At 38.9% G+C, this 14,106-nt stretch overlaps 1 protein-coding gene and 1 long non-coding RNA gene across 3 annotated transcripts in view; one reads left to right on the top strand and one right to left on the bottom strand.

The window, feature by feature from the left end:
* The window catches only part of LOC134758853 (uncharacterized), a 48,399-nt gene extending 46,075 nt beyond the window's left edge, over window positions 1-2,324 (top strand). Inside the window, exon 3 of the long non-coding RNA XR_010134510.1 lies at window positions 2,255-2,324. This is a non-coding gene — a long non-coding RNA (uncharacterized lncRNA). The remainder of the gene's footprint in view (window positions 1-2,254) is intronic.
* Window positions 1-14,106, bottom strand: part of SDK1 (sidekick cell adhesion molecule 1) — a 965,237-nt gene that overhangs the window by 564,814 nt on the left and 386,317 nt on the right. The gene's annotated exons all lie outside the window — the stretch shown is intronic.

Genomic DNA, 14,106 nt, shown 5'->3' with positions numbered 1-14,106 from the left:
GAAAAATGTTTGCCACCTTCTTGTGGTCACTACAATTTCTGATGAGAGATCTGATGACATTCAAATTGTTTCCCCCTATATGTCAGGTACTGTTTTCTCTGGCTGCATTTAGAATTTTTTTTCTTTGTCCTTAGTTCTAGAAGTTTAACTACTATGTTTCTTGATGTGCATTTCTTTGATCTGGGGGTTCTCTCGGCTTCTTGAAAGGTTATGTGTTTTAAAATGCCATATTCAGGAAATCTTTAACCATTATTTATTTGAACAATTCTTCAACGAATTTGCCATATTTTAAAATGCCATATTCAGGAAATCTTTAACCATTATTTCTTTGAATAATTCTTCAACTCTACCCTCTTTCTCTTCTTCTTGGATACTGACTATACAAGCATGAAATCTTTTATTGTAGTCCCAGAAATCTCTGAGGCTCTGAGGTTTGTTTGTTTAGTCTGTTTTCTCTGTTGTTCAGATCAAGTATTTTCTATTTTTTTTTATCTTCAAGTTCACGGATTCTTTTCCCTGTCCTCTCCATTCTGCTGTTGAGTACATCATCAAGATTAATTGAATTTATTAAATTTTCTAGTTCTAAAATTTCCATTCAGTACTCTATTATCTCTTCTATTTCTTTGCTGAGACTTTCGATTGCTTTGATGAAATGGCCTCTTTTTTCTTTCTCATTTATTTCCAGCATGTTTGTAATTCCTCATTGATTGCATTTTTATGACTGGCTTTAAAATGCTGGTCAGACATCTCTAACATCTGTATCATCTTGTTGTGGGTGTTTGTTGTCTTTCCTCATTCAAGTTGAGATATTCTTGGTTCTTGTTATGATCAATGATTTTCACTAGAAACCTGGACATTAGGGGATATCATGTTATGAGATTGTGTATGTTACTTTAGCCTTCTATTTTATCAGGCCTCTTCTGACACTGCACTAGTAGGAATCCAAGAGAAGTGCTGCCCTTCATTTCTGCCAGGTGGCAGGTGGACATCCAGGAGCCCCACTTGGCCTCTCTTGACACTTGGGAGTGTGAAGTTGATTCCTTGTTCCTCCCAGGTTTGGGTGAAAGCTCCAGCGTCCCCTGGGCCTCTCTGCTGATGTCTCTCCTGGGTAGGAGGTTATTATAGACTGATCCTTTGTGTCCTCCCCAACTGATTCATATTTTGAAGCCTTAAACTCTAATGAGATGGCATTTAGAGATAGAACATTCGGGAACTAATTAGGGTTAGATGAGGTTATGAGCACAGGGCACTCATGATGAAACTGGTTCCCTTATAAGAAGAGACACCAGAGAGTTTGTTCTCTCTCTCTACCTGCTATGTGAGGACACAGTGAGAAGGTGGTTGTTTACAAGCCAGGAAGAAAGCCCTCACCAAGAAATGAGCTGGCCAGCACCTTGACCTTGAACTTTTAGCCTCCAGAACTGTGAGGAAATAGACGTCTGCTGTCTAAGCCCCAGCATTTGTGGTGTTTTACTATAGCAGCCTGAGCTAAGATAGAGGTGCAGAGGGTTCTGTGACTGCTCCTTATACGCCTCCACTGACACTGTGAGTGAGGAGGGCCCTTGTTACCACTGAGAAGATGGGAAAATCCTGATTCTCCACTAGGCCTCTTCTGATATCACCCCAGTGGCGAGGACAAGGGACACCCTGACAGCACCAGGTAAGGTGGAAGTTCAGACGCCTCAGGTGCTCTCTCCAATACCGAGAGATGGAACGCATGACCACACTGAGGAGACACAAGCCTTGGCCCCACACCCATCCTTCTTTCTTACCATTCTGATGGGGGTCATGCTGAAAGTCTAAGCTCCCTGCTCAGCCTTTGCTTGGGGGTTTGTGAATATGGCCACAGTTTTCTTCTGTAGTATTTGGCTATAGCAGAGTGGTTATTGTCTAAAAGTTTTCTGTCATTCTAAGCTGCCACCTTTGTGGTCCTTTGGCAGAAAGGGGAGGGTTTGGGGGTGCTTTTCTTGTCTGTGCCCACTGGCAACTGGACTGTTAGCTTCTCAACACCCAATGCAAGCTAAATGAAAGAAACAGAAAGCTCAGAGATGCCAGCACTGTGCCATTCATCAGGTCTCAAGGTCCTCAGTCTGTCTGCCTTCTTCTCTCCACTGTTCAGAATCTTCCTATGCTTTTCATATAATGTTCACAGTTTTTAGCTGTACTCAGGACAAAAAGGGAAAACTCCATCTAATTCCATCTTTCTCAAAGTGCGAGTTAAGAAGCCTCTTTTAACAGTCTTTCTCTTCCACAGACTGATGATCAGCAAAATAAGATTCAAGGATCATTACCACATAGAAATACTGGTGACAACAATAAAAGCAGCAAAACCTACTGTAGGAGTGAAGTGGGGAGAGGAAATGAGTAAGTTATAAACTACATCAGCTTTAGAAGTAAAACCAAGTACTTTTTGCACATCTTGCTTAAGGCAAAATTCAGATTTGGGGATGAAGATGGTCAAAGAATCATGTGGGGCAAGCAGTAAGAAGACAGTGAGACAAAAATGACTCAAAAAAAGGGGTATTAGAGTAAGTTCAAATCACATTGCCTTAGCAACAAACAGGAAACCTTTCTCAAGGCCTCGCACCAATTTCTAATGAAGCAGAGCTGAAGACAGATTCCCCATATTACTAGCTAAACGTCACTCAATTCCATTAGTTGAAGATGAGACCTAATTGCTGAGAATAAGCAGAGGCAGAAGCTCCAAATCAGTGACTGACACCCTGAAGACACACTGTAAATTGCAGTGGGAAAGAAAGGGATGAGTAATTAACACTACACAAATTTCAATATCTTGGCTTTTCTTATAATTAGCAGACAAGCAATTTAAAAACCACAGCCCTACACAGAATCATTATCATTGTTTTCCAAAAGTAAGAGAAACAAACCTAGCAAGGGATGGTTGATGTTAACTTCATTCACTTCCCCTAGTTTTACTGTAAGAATTAGTCAAATAGCGAGAGAAGGAAAATCTAGAAAATAAAAGATGCCTTTCATATTCTGATTCTTATGTTTAAGAACCTGAGAGAGTATATCTCATTCAAGATCTTTAAAGCATTTCTAAAATACAAGTTCTGTTTCGCACTACCATTCCATAAACAAAATGAATTTTTCCATAAACTGTATTACTTATGAGTTTTTTTTTAAAGGAACTTCTATGGTAAATATCAGAGGTCTCCTACCTACTGTTAGACACCCTACAGTATTATAAACAATTAAATGTTCTTAGAGTGAATTGCTTTGTTATAATTACATTTTAGTCCCTAAATTCAATACATTATTTAATATAAGAACTGACAAAACTCAAAAATAATTAAATATATATTATTTCATCCTTTGATTACTTTTGTTAACATTGTTTCAGAAATCGGCACCAAAGGATTAGAAATTTAGACAATAATTACATAAGATACAATTATTGCTGCTTTTTGAGTAACCTTAAACGTAGGTAACAACACACACACACACACACACACACACACACAAACACAGAGAAATGTAAGCTCTGTGAGAAAGAGAAAGTTGGACTACATATTACAGAACACCATCACCAAATCCTGGGCTCAGATGAGGATTATATAGGAATTAGCGAGGGAGGATTTTTCATGCCTATCAGTTAGTGATCCAATCAGTTACTGGTCAATCAAGCAATCAATCATTCCTTGCCACTGCTCTCCACATATGCAACATGTCCCTTGGACGTCAGGGCACAGCAAACATATACGGTGCAATGTGTACAAGCAGAGATCATGTGATTGGGGGATCCAAGGAGTGGAGGATGACCAAGATCACACAGTGGAGCATGGATCTGAACAAGGACCACAGTGAGTGGTAGGAGCTTAGGGGAGTCTCACAGTGGAGAGAGTAGCAATAAGATGTAAGTTGGCAGGACATCGTCTCTAGGAGGAAGTTAAAGACATGGGAGCAAGAGGAAATCAGGCAGGAGATAGTTTAGAGTGAGAAGAGGATCAAGTATTGCATAAGAACAAGGGACAAGTGGGAAAAGCGGAACGTGCAGAAGAGGCTGAGAGGAACGAAGGAGGAAATAGGGAAGAACGGTGGGAGGAAAGCAAAAAAGAAGATGCCAGGAAGCCAATGAGCGTCAGCAACTCCAAATGCTGCAAAACCCGAAATAAGTGAAAAGTAAAATTGCTCATTAGCTTAGATTGTGTCATCACTGCAGAATGAAAGAAGGTAATTTGGGTGGTGACTTCCAGGTGATTACACTGCTGGTCTTCCTCTGTCCTCTACTGCACATACAGGCTACGTCTCGTGGTTGCCTTCTCTGTTTACTTCCGAAGATTTATGTCACCGGAATAATAAGTGCATGTTATAAGGAAAATGTACACATGATATAAATGTCTCAATTAACTGTGTTGAGTTGAAATGCTTAATGCACTAACAATGTAATTCTCCATGTTTTATAGTTCTGACTGCAAGGATATTCATATCGAAGTATGGTACCTCCAATATAATAAACTATTATGCACCCATTAAAAGGACATTTAACAAAGTTTTTGATAAATGAAAACACCTATGATATAATCTGAATTTTAAAATCTTTACAAAGCAGCTTATCAAGTAGGAACTCCATAACAAAAAACATATGTAAGAGAAAGAGAAAACATGAGAAAATGCTTATGGGTGCCTATAGAAAACAGGATTATGAGTGATTTTAATGTACTCATATTCTTCAGCACTTGTATACTACGATGAGCATCTATTTTGCATAATGTTTAAAATCATGGAAAGGAATAATTAAATCCTATTATAATGACAGAATCCATTTCCTATCCTCCTGCAAGTGTTTAAGATGCAAATTCTTAGATGGAAATACTTATTTAATTTGCTGTGTGAGGCGCCTAGTGTAAGTAGACCATGCTGTCTTGTAAGAATTCTGTGATCAGGTACTGATAAATATTTTTAGCAATTAAGAAAGAGTGACTTATATAGTAGTACAGAAAAAAATTCACATCATAACAACTGTTAGTCTCTAATATGTAGAGTCTCTAATATGTTTCCCAATGAAACACCTTTATACCTGCTTTCTGGGAAAGCATTTGTATCCTGGAAATATTTTCATGTTTGGTAGATCAATAAGAAGACACTTGAAGAAATTCTACAGAACAGAAATGCCTAGTCTAGGAAATGTGCTTGTGTGTTTGTACGTGTGTTTGTTAGCTTCTCATTCCACAGAACAAATCATTTTCAGTAAGGCCTGCATGTCACTATTAAGAATCCTGTTCTAGTGCAATGGTTCACAAACTTACGACAGGAATTACCAGGGATGTTTGTAAAAACGTAGGTTCCTGGGCTCAAACTATGGAATCAGAAACTCGAGATGTGGCCCAGAGATGGATGTTTTTCAAATGTTCCCCAGAACATCAGACACACCAAGATAGTGGCATTGTTTTCCAGGGAATGTCTTAGAACATCCATTGGATCACCTACTGTCTCAATTTCATATGCTTTTCCCCGCCACCGACATAAATACATTCCTTCCAGACCAATGTAAGTGCCAGAGGTAACCAGAGGTCCCCGATTGAGGTGTAATTTCTAATTTCACTACCTGGAATCCATCCTTCTCTGTACACGGCCAAGTCCACTACAACTTGGCTGCTATTCCCCGCTTGCCAAGAGTGGCCACTCTCTGATTCAATCTAACTGTGAGTGTCTATGAGACGAGGGTTTTGAGCTAAATGAAACCTGCATGAAATACTGTGAAAGCCAGGCCTTGCCTTCATGCACAGCCCAGCCTAGGAGGGGAAGTGGCCTCCCGGTCACCATCTCTTAGATTCGCCTTTCTGACATCTCAAAGAGCTTTCACGAAGTCTTACGCAGTGGGCAGGGCATAACTTAGTATTCCTATATGAGTCTGGAGACTGAGGCAAAGAGCAATCTAAATTACTTTCCCATTGTCACAGTGCTTAGTCTTTTACAATTTGCTTTCCACTCTGGCATACTTTTGGGCAAGACAGGTATAATCATAAATCATAAAAGGTGAACTATGACAAATACTCCCAAGAAAGATACAAACAAAATGCCACAAAGGTCTGGAGGAAGAGGCAGTCACATGCAGGTGGGACGAGTGAGGGAGCAAGGCAGTACGCAGCTGAGTGTCAGAGCATGGACACAGTCCTGGGGCAGAGGTCAGGGTCAGGGCGGAGACAAATGTGCAGGAAGGAGAAAATGAGATGGCTGCGGGAACCAAGTGTTCACTGAAGCTTCAGTATATGTAGCTAGGGGATAGCAGAGATTAGGCTGGTAAAAATTACAGGCCAGTGCCAGAATCTAGAGGCTATAACAGTAGATTCCCAGATACTCCAGGGATCTGAAACTAGACCTCCTGTCACTATCTTGCACTTAGTTGAAGACGGTCTCCAAGAGAGAAAGATAACAATTATAGCCAGAAAAAAAACAATAAAAAGAAACTATTCATAATAGCAACAAAAATATAAAATATCTAGCCACACAAAAAACATGGCATCTATGAAAAAAACGTATCAAAGGTCACAGGAAGATACAAAGAAAAGCATGGATCAGCTGAGGGACAGATAATATTTCTGGAGGAGATGGGGCAATGCTGTAAAGATGTCAGTTCTCCTCAGATTGATTTATACTTTTAATGTAATTCCAATCAAAATCCTTAACATGTTTTTTGAGCTGTCCATTGTGATTTTGAAACTGGTCCAAAGAATGAGGAAGTAACACTAATGAAACAATACAAACCAAATAACGAGAGGGATTTGGAATAATGAATATTACGATATTTTTATGCAAAAAGGGAAATTAGTAAAAGAAAAACAGGTTTACAAAAGAACAGAGATAATGAAGAAAAAAATTTGGTGTTTATATAACCACACAGTCTCAAAGTAGCATTATAAATGAGTATACAACATTTTATTTGTAAAAAAACAAAAATTATTAATATCTTTAAGAAATATGTCTATACTATTACATAAGATATTAAGTCATATTAATATATAATGTGGCATCTAAAATTTTATTATATGTCTAAAATATGTTCATTTATTTTGTAAAAAAGGCTATCATCTCAACAGAAAACTGGCAAATATTACAGGTACACACGTGAAATACAACTGGATGATATATAAATGAAAATATTAAATTACCAAGATGCTACCTTTATCTATCATATTAATATATAATTAAAATAGAAATGTATTTGCCAGTGCAATACTCGATGGTGCCAAAGATACGTAAACTCGACACAAATACCACTGGAAGGCATGTATAACTCGATGCGATTCTAGAATACAGGGGAATGTTTCATATTGTATATTACATTGAATAGATCAAAGAGTATAAATATTCTATAATGTTTCATAAAATATATGAATCACCTCAAAAATATTTATACCTTTCACCAAGTAATTCCAATTCTAGATTATCTAGTAGACTAAATAAAACATGTAGACAAGAGTTTATATTTTTATCACATCAGTTTAAATAAGCACAAAAATTGAAGGACATAACTGAAATGTACCCAAATAAACAAATAATTTATGCTACATAACTAAAATACAAATTATTCAACAAGCTTAAAATATGTTACTGGAAAATATGTAATATAAGAAATCCTCTCTGTTTAATGATCATTTAAAGAGAATAGCAAAACTAACTATATAGTATGATCCCAAACTGTAAATACACATGGGCACAGGTGCACACACACACACACATATACACACTAAAGAAAAGTGCAAGAAAAAGTACTTTAAATAGTAACAAGTTATTTTGGGCTGGTGGGATATCTTGGGTTACTTTTTCCTGATTTATTCCTATTTTTTCTTAGTTGTCTATAAAGTTTTAGAATCTGAAAGAATTTTTTAAGAAAAAATGGAAACTTGAAATTATGTTGGGTCTCTGAACAGAAATTATAATTACAATAAAATTATTAATATAAGTATTTACTTAATGTCTGTCTTCCAACTCAATTATAAGCTAAATGAGAGTAGGAAGCATAACCGTCTTGCTCACAGCTATATTCTGAGTGCCTGGTACATTGTAGGAGTTTAATGAATACTCATGAATGAGTAAGCAAAAATAAAGGGGGACAGACTGAAGGACCCAGCGGGAGGGGAGTGGAAAAGCAAGGTCATAGTGAATCCTGCAGGATAAAAGGCTCAGATAAGCTATTACCTTCTTAAAGACACCCCCATTGCCTCACATTACCTGCCTTATAATACATTTTCATCCCATGCTGTCTGAATAAGTAGATAAGCCAAGTATTAACTCTTAATTAAGGCAAAACCAAATACTACAAGCCCCCTATTTTTTAAATCTCTGACTTCTACGCATTCGCAACTGAAACTAGACCTTCCAGCAAGGGGTGTGCATTTGTGTTGGTGCTGTACAACCAAGGTCAAAACAGCAAAAATCAATAATATCAGTTCACAATGCATCATGGTAGATAATCATATTTTTCCTTTTAAAATATCATGCCGGCAGAAAACATTTATCTTCTACTTTGTATTTTGAATATGACTGCCTCCTTATACAGATCCCAGAAAAGAGGAGAGAGTATCCTACTTTTTGAGCCATTTATAACATGCTCCAAGTCCTGTAACGGAAGCAAAGTGCTACTTGGACTCCAGTTGTTTCTTCAATGCAACTCTTTTCTTTGTATTTCCACAGCTAAAGTGGAGGGAGGGGTCCACTGTGGTCCAAAATTAAGCCTGTGATTTATCTTGTACTTCGAGTAAGAGCTCTGACCTCTTCCTATCAACATAAGACATTTTCACTCTATGGCATTTTTTACTCTGTGGTAATCATAACAACTTAAGAAAATTGGAGCCTTTTTATTTCTTGCAAATCTAAAGTCCAGAATTCTCTATTGCTTTTCGTATACATTTGAATTCATGTTGAAAGGTGATTCTAAGGTATGAAACATTGGTGTAATTATCTACAATAAATTGGTAAGCTTCCTGTCAAATCATAAGAAAATGAGAAATGAGTATTTTTCTCTAATAAGTTAAAAATTTTTTCTTCCAAATAATTTTCTTTGAAGGACAAAATCAACCAATGAGGGCAAACACACTGTCTTTGAGTAATTCTAGAAGGTCACAGAGTCCTGGAAGGAAACATTAGCCCAGTGAATGCCTATAGACATCCAGGCTATAATATGAGTGTATTTTATTTCTGAAGTGTTTTGAGACTGTCTATTATGAAAGTTCTTATATAGATGCAAAGTATTACTTTTAAATTTTCTTGGATGTCTAAAGACAAGTCATATGGTTTTTATTAATATAAGGTTTATTTTGACCTTGTAGTAGAGAGTTATAATCAACTTGAAAAATATATTAGTATAATGTTACGGGGGTTAAGATTAATATGGAATCTTACAAAAGAAGACCTGCTTTCTTACCTTCTATAAACAACATTGTGTGATGTCTTCCTGGTGATTTATCTGTAAAAGCTATACTATGATCTTATAATTCAATCAATATCAGTGAGGCCACTCGACGCAAGATTTATTGGGTTTCTCTTTATCCTAAATGCCAGCAAAAGGTACAAGCTATCCAGTGGGTTTATTTTTATATTCCCTACATGAAAAATTTGAAAGAGAAACAATATAAGGATTATAAAAGGATAAATCCCTGCCACTATCACTGAACATTAACAATAAGTCTCAAGTAAATTATTATACTTTTGTCAAAAAATACAATTTTTCTCATGACCCTCAAGGAAAAAAATTTCTAGTTACAGTAAAAAAAAAAAATCAGTATCATATGATGCTTGAGACAGAAGTATAACTTGTCATTTAGTTCTGGATTTGTGCTAATCGTCATGTGGAAATTCAACTAGCAGGCCCTGGAAACGTTAGAGTCGTGATGAGGTAGGTGACACCCTGCATCTAGAGTCACTGGGCTGTTAGTCCCAGCTTCCATTCCAGATTTTTCTAAAAGTTTCGATCTGTTCTGTGTCATAAACATGCCTAAGAACATAATTACCACTGGGTGCTTCTCTAAGGCAGTATTCTAAGAAATGGATGAATATTTTTGCAAAAACATTTAGCTAATATATTTTGTAGCTTAACAACTCAAATACAAAACATTCATTTCCGCATGGATGATCAAAACAAGTATTTCTAAACTGAAAATATTTTTGTTTGCAATAGAAACACATGTTCTGGCTGTCAAAGCATTTCTAAATAAAACATGGTTTTTTGCAAAAGGTAATTTGGCAGATATGTGCCTGTGTAGACATAGACTCAAAATAATTTAGAATTATGAATGGATTCATTGGGAAATAAAAATAATAACTTCCAATTATTTGCTTCCTCTGTAGTAGGAACTGAGCAAAAGCCTTATATTTTTCATCTAACCTAATCCTCATTACTAAAGTAAGAAACAGAGAGGAAATCTGAGGCCTAGTAAAATTAAATAATTTGTTCAAAATTTCACCAGTAGTAAAAAGTCTGTAATAGGTGGATTGCATCTAGTTACAGGCAGCCACAACAAATAATTTTAAAAGTCTTTTTTAAAAAACAAGAGATTATTTTCTCATATAACAAAAAAGACTACAGGTAGGGAATCCAGAGCCAGTACAAGAACTTGATAATGTCTGTCAAGAATGCAGGCCCCTCCCTCTCTCTGTTCCACCCCGCTTAGCTTGTACCAGGTTTACTGTCTTATAACGGCAGGATGGTAACTACACCTATAAGCACCAGACCTAGAAACAACTGCACGCAATCCAACAGGAACAGGGAGGAGGGACAACAGCAGGCTCCAATGGCTCGGGCTGACATCTTTGTGGGAGAGGTGAGTCATCAGGTCCCCACAGCTGCAAGGGAAGCTGGAAACCTGACAGAGGCAGGGTTATCATAACGTTCTTAGGAAAGAGGGTGGCAAGCATTTTCTGTAAAGGACCAGATAGCAAACAGTTAGGGTTTGCAGGCCATATGGTCCATCCCTGACACAACTACTCAACTCCACCTGTAGAACTGGAAAAACCACCACAGGTGACACATAAATGAATGTGTGGCTGTGTTACAATAAAACTTTATTTACAGGAACGCAAGCATAGCAAAGGGTGGGAACATGGATGGATTGGCCCCTTGGGCAGTAGTCTGCTGACCTGTCCTAGAGCAATCATGATTCATCATAGGGTCGGGGAGGTGGGAGGGAGCTCACAATGCTGTTCTGAACAAAATGGCAAACTCTAAGGAAGGCAGAGGACACAGGACATGGATTGGCCATGAGCGGTGTGTGCCTCAGAACGGAGGCAGGATCCAAACTGAGGCCTGAAAGACTCCTCAGCCTGTGCTTTCAGCCGCTGTAGTATTTTCCCTCTAAAAAGTTCACTGTAGCACCCAAGAAGATAAACACTGGAAGATACTTTACATACTATCTACTCCAACATACTAAAACTCTAGATGAGGAAACTGAGGTCTACAAAACTAAGTGACTTTCTAGAAATCATGCTGTTAGAAACAAAGACGAAATTTGTCTCTGGATTCCTCTGCACCACTACTGCTCCTGCTTCTAATTATAATAATAACAACGGCAGCAAAGCTGGCATTTGCAGAGCATTTATGAAGTGCTTTGTGTTAATTATCTCATTTATTCTTTATAACACTCCTTCAGTATAGATACAGTTATTACTTCTCAGTTCTCATACTACATGTAAGAATTAAAGCTCAAAAGATTAACTAACTTGCCAAAGGGCATAAGACCAGAAACTGGTAGAGCTGAAATTTGACCCAGGTCTGATTTCAGGGCCTGGTCTCTCAACCACCACACTGCATTGACTGCAGCCTCCTGGATCTATACTTCATTGCTCTCCAGGATTTCAGACAGGCTTGTAACACTCCTAAGAAACACTTTAAAAGCCTCAGTTGTTTTGAAATAGTAATTATACAATTAACTTTGTCTTTATAGCACCCAGAAAGGAGTTAGGAAGTGGCTGTATCATTACTACACTGAGCACTGATTGTCTCAGCTCTTAGTACACTGGCTTCCCTAAAGGCAATTAAAAATCCTTTCCAGAGTAGTTTCCTCTTGGAAATCCTCTAATCTTTGGAAATAGAACCTTCTCTAATAATCTTTGAGGGTGCCATGCTTCTCCTCTCATTCCCTTACTCTAAGCTCTCGAGATAGCACAGATTCACATGCAGCTGTGAGAAAAATACAGCGATCCTGGGTACCTTTATCCAGGTTCCTGCAATGACGACAGCTTACGGAACTACAGAACAGCACTGTGAGCAGGATACGACATTAACACAGTCAAGACACACAGCGTTTCCATCACCGCAAGGACCTCTTGTGTTACTTTCTGATGATCACATCCAGCTCTATCCTCTCTCCGCTGCTTTGCTCACCCCTGTAGACTTCTAGTCTGTTCTCCACTCTGATAATTCTGTCATTCCCACAATGCCATATAAATGGAGCCGTACCATATACAATCTCTTGGGATTGAATTTTTTTCATCACCGCCATTTCTTGGAAATGCATCCAAGTTGCCGTGTACATCGACAGTTCACACCTTTTCAGTGCGAAGCAGTGTCCCACATTACAGATGGACTGCGGTTCGATGTCTGTTACCAGTTGAGGGACATTTGGGATGTTTTCAGTTTGGGGTGATTATGAATAAAAATGCTATGGGGCTGGGCGGGGTGGCTCACGCCTGTAATCCCAGCACTTTGGGAGGCTGAGGCGGGTGGATCATGAGGTCAAGAGATGGAGACTATCCTGGCCAACATAGTGAAACCCCATCTCTACTAAAAATACAAAAATTAGCTGGGTGTGGTGACGCGTGCCTGTAGTCCCAGCTCCTTGGGAGGCTGAGCTGAGATCGCACCACTGCATTCCAGCCTGGCGACAGAGAGAGACACTATCTCAAAAAAAAAAAAAAAAAAAAAAAAAGAACATTTGTGTATAGACTTTTGTGTGAACATAATTTTTTCATTTGTCTTGGAAACAATGCCCATGTGATACGGGGGGGGGGGGGCAGTGGCGGTGGCGGGTGTGGGGGGTGTGTGTGTGTGTGTGTGTGTGTGTGTGTGTATGTTTGATGCTGTCCCAACCCAGTTTGGAGATTCTGGCTAGAGGCCACTCAGATCTCTCTTCTTGAGTTGCAGATCAAGTTGAAGTTCCCATCCCAACCACTTCCCTTACTGGGCACTCACACTCCAGGGCCACTACCTGCCTACCCCAATTGCTCCAGGGCCAGGCACCAGACAACAAGGGACTGCCCCAGTGCCCTGGAACCTACTGAAATTATTCCAACTCTCCAATCCACAGGGATCCTGAGAAAATTAACTAATTGCTTTCCATACATAAGCTGACCTCATCCCCTGCAGCTCCTGCCTGCCATTACCTGACCCCATGTGGTCCTGCTGGTGGCCTGGCCTTCTCCTTCAGAGCTGTCAGCAACAAAGTTGTAGCTTCTTTCTAACTCAGGGTCAGTGTGCTGTGTCCTGTCACCCAACCAATCTCTCAATTTTAGAACACAGCGTATAGTACTTGCATATTTAGATTTATGAAAAACTGCCAAATTCTTTCCCACAGTGACTGTCCTGTTTTACATTATCACTGGCAATGTATGTATGCGTGAGTGACAGGCATATGTGTCGTTGTACAGCCCATGAGTATACTTTCTTACTGCAGCCCTGGGCACCTAATACAAGTATGCTTTGTCTGATGTTAATATAGACGCTCCTGCATTTTTAAAAAAGTAACGTTTGCCTTGGCCAGGCATGGTGGCTTATGCCTGTAATCCCAACACTTTGGCAGACCAAGGCAGGTGGATCACCTGAGGTCAAGAGTTCGAGACCAGCCTGACCAACATGGTGAAACCCCGTCTCTACTAAAAATACAAAAATAAGCTGGGAATGGTGGCAGGTGCCTGTAATCCCAGCTACTCGGGAGGCTGAGGCAGGAGAATCACTTGAACCCAGGAGGTGGAGGTTGCAGTGGGCCGAGACCATGCCACTGTACTCCAGCCTGCGCAACAAGAGCAAAACTCCATCTCAAAAAATAAAATAAAAAAAAGTTTGCCTCATATGTCATTTTCTAGCCTTTTACTTTCTGTCCTCTTATGTCATTGCACTTTAAGTGAGCTTCTTATAGACAGTATATTATT

Source organism: Gorilla gorilla, chromosome 6 (assembly GCF_029281585.2).
Source record: "Gorilla gorilla gorilla isolate KB3781 chromosome 6, NHGRI_mGorGor1-v2.1_pri, whole genome shotgun sequence".
Classification (NCBI taxonomy): domain Eukaryota; kingdom Metazoa; phylum Chordata; class Mammalia; order Primates; family Hominidae; genus Gorilla; species Gorilla gorilla.
The sequence above is the reverse complement of the archived record's forward strand: the minus strand, read 5'-3'. Positions and strand labels throughout refer to the sequence as shown.